The following is a 3,586-nucleotide window of genomic DNA, read 5'->3' as shown; positions in this document are numbered from 1 at the left end:
CTCTCTTTTATCATGACAAACAGGTGGTCTGTACATCAGTGCCAAAGACATTTTTGGTCATGATCTAAAAACATCACCAATATTCTTCATGTTTAGAAAGTCTGTATACGAGCGAGTCTTAAGTGATTGAGAACTGGAGTACATCCAGAGATAATGATTTGTCATCAACGATAAATAAACACCCCAGTCACTGCATGATGTGGAGTTTTCTTTCTGTATATAAACGCCAAACTGCTTTACATTCTATCTGTTCAGTGAGCGACTTCTACATCACTGGTATGAACAGCCATGCAATAACAATCTGCAGTATGGGATTTATCCAAGTCTGGTAATGTCACAGTACAAGTTCCAACACTGGAATAAAACAATTCCTCATTCATATTACAGTTAAATTCACCGATTTTGTAGGTGACTAGTATGTCACTGGTGATAAGACCAATAAAGAGAATCTAAGAACATTTATACTCTGTTACATTTGCAGAGTGAGTGAGTTCAGTTTTACGCTGCTTTTAGCAATATTCCAGCAATATCATGGCTGGGGACACCAGAAAGGTGCTTCACACATTGTACCCATGTGGGGAATCGAACCCGGGTCTTCGGCGTGACAAGCAAACACTTAAACCACTAGGCTACCCCACATTTACATTAATCACGTTGAAATGCAATGTTGAAAATTTTGTTTTAATAAAATTTGACCCTTGAAAATAACAATATTGAAAAGAAATAATGGTTTTATTCTTCTTGGATTGCATTTAGTTTTGATTACTTGATAAAACCCCTACTGCAGACTCACTTACAGACTCAGTTTGGGTACTTAAGACCCAGAATGGCATTTTAGCATGGAATAAACTAGTTTTATTTTCAAGATTGGATCCAGTCTAGCAGTCACATATTATCTGTAAAGAATAAAAGAACTACCTATACCTATATGAATCTATTTTCATGCAGAATATGTAATGGAGGAGAAACTGTAAGACATAATGAGGGGTTGAACAAACACCCAAAGGGATCTTAAACTACAAGAAATAGTCAATATTCAAAGAAACACCAAAGAACCATCCCTTTTCACACAACCACAAAACAAGTCATCATGTCAACAAACTCAAGTGAACATCCCATATATCTCTTTAATCCTCATAAGTGAAGCTATTTATCACATCTCGACAACAAATACCACAAAAATACTATATCTGAACTACAGAACTATTGAGAAAATGATATACATGTGTATCTCTCTAGATCACATTCAAGTGAAACAATTATCACATGTGTACATCCATAGTCTGATGCTTTCATTCAAATCATTTGATTTTATGTCATAATATCAATTATTTGCTCGTTTGCAGATGGGTCCTTAAACATGATTAATTAATCCACCTTTTCCAATGAACGTTTGATAATTAAAGAATAAAAAATATATAGAAAAATATGAAAGCAAAATAAATGTTCTAGAACTTCATTTGATTTTTATCACATAATAATTTGAAATCTTTTGGCAGTACATTCATCATTTGCCATTTTATGTCATTGTAAACATATAGAAACAAGTGCATTTGAAATATATTAAATCTTTAGCACCTTCACAGAATAAATGGAACACAATATTTCGGTCTGATCTAAAAATAAATTATCATTGGTCCCAAACGAACATTGAAGCAAGTATAATTTTGGAAAAATTATGCACTGTACCTGAGTTTTTCTCAATAAATGTATTCAACCTGACAACCATCCTTCTACAAATATGGTAAGACTTCTACTGTACATACATACGTAGCCATATCAAACTGTCGGAAATGGATAAAATGTGAGACTGGACATATTCGTATTACTTTATTAAAATACCTTGGTTATTTATTGGGTCAAATATGGTATTAACACTTCAAACCATTTCTGTCAGTTCGTAAACTATGAACACTTGCAAATACAACACATTCACAACAAGTTAACGTTTGTAAATATGGGATTTTGATTACCGACAAACACAGAAGTGCAACATCTTCATAGATCCTCATCTCCTAAATGTGATTTTACACAGAAAATAGGCAACATTTGGATCACAGCTTCTGATTTCAACAGCAATGCCCTCTAAATCCTGTTCAAGTTTTGACAATGTCTGACTTCATTAGTTACCGTAGAACACAACCAATTTGTGAGCAAACCGACATGTTTCAACAAAGGTGATATGACCCACTGATATTGTACAAGGACGCCGTTGTCATACACAGAACAAGATATATATATAGACACAGAACAGTCACAATAACAAACTCATTTACATAGTTGACAAGCAGCCAAAGCTCATGTATGGGTAAGCTATATAAAGCATATAAAATATTATAAACATGGAAATTATATAAATAACGACACATCTCCGAGACTTATATATTATACTCAAGAAATCAGAAAAATGATCTTTTTGATATAAGCTTGTAGGACAGCAGCATAAAAAATAACATAATGTGACAAAAATATAAATTTGAATTTAAAACAGCTTGTGGTTGAGTGTATAAGCATTCACATCTATGGATAGTCGTTGACATCTAAATTAAATATTTGTGATTGTTCAGTTAGTAGGTGGTTGTTCTCTAATGAATGGTAAATAACTACATATTTGAGGTTTCTTCCAATATCAAATAGCATCATCACTGATATGTAAGGGTCTAAACAACATAAATACACTGTATATGTTTCAATAGTTTCCTGTACTTCCATATACTGACATAATGTTCCATAGATGGCACAATGCCTCTCAAGTTAGAAATATTTAAAATTTCATGTAAAATAATGTTAAAATATTTTCAAATCATTCCAAGGCCAGACCAATTTTATTTCTTGTTTTATGGATTTTTGTCCTCAGAAAACCTAAAGGCAAGAGGGTAAAAAAATAAAAATAAAATCACCAGTCAAAGTTATATTCCTTCTAAATACTCAAAGTATTTTACTTTTGGCAATTTATGAAGTGTATATGGGACAAAAAACAATCTAAAAAAATTTTCTTGTAAGTGTACAATTTTGGCCAATAAAAACATTATGATTTTATTATTTGAGCAGGGAAAATTACTTTTTATTTATCTTATTCTTGAAAAAATATGACAGGTGGATCCGTAAAACAAGAAATAAAATTGGTCTGGCCCAAATTATTTTAAAAATTCCTTAAAAATTAATTTCTTCCTACAGTTATAGATTTTGATAATATGAATACTTAGAATTCAGTAACTTAACACAAGTGTCAGAATCAAAATACTTACAGAACCATATATGTTCTTAATAATTCCACTATTAATTTGCCATGAGATAATTTCAGTGTTAAATACCATAAGAGCACCCATATTTGTCCAAAGATCCAAAATAGATTCTGACCAATGGTCAAGTAGGTCATTTACACAGAAATACTGGTATCGCAGACAGAGCTGATGAAATGTAATCCTCCACATACAATTGCACTCACTTTGCAAATTGCATAACAAGATTTTTCATGCTTCAAAAAAAAGAAAGAAAACCTACTCTAGTGCAAGTCCTTGATATCTTTCAGCAAACTGCTTCTCTGACACACTAGTTCAACATGATTCAAAAACTTGGAAAGATA

Source organism: Haliotis rubra, unplaced genomic scaffold (genome assembly GCF_003918875.1).
Source record: "Haliotis rubra isolate DU_JTF1 unplaced genomic scaffold, ASM391887v1 Scf745, whole genome shotgun sequence".
Classification (NCBI taxonomy): domain Eukaryota; kingdom Metazoa; phylum Mollusca; class Gastropoda; order Lepetellida; family Haliotidae; genus Haliotis; species Haliotis rubra.
Note: the sequence above shows the minus strand (reverse complement) of the source record.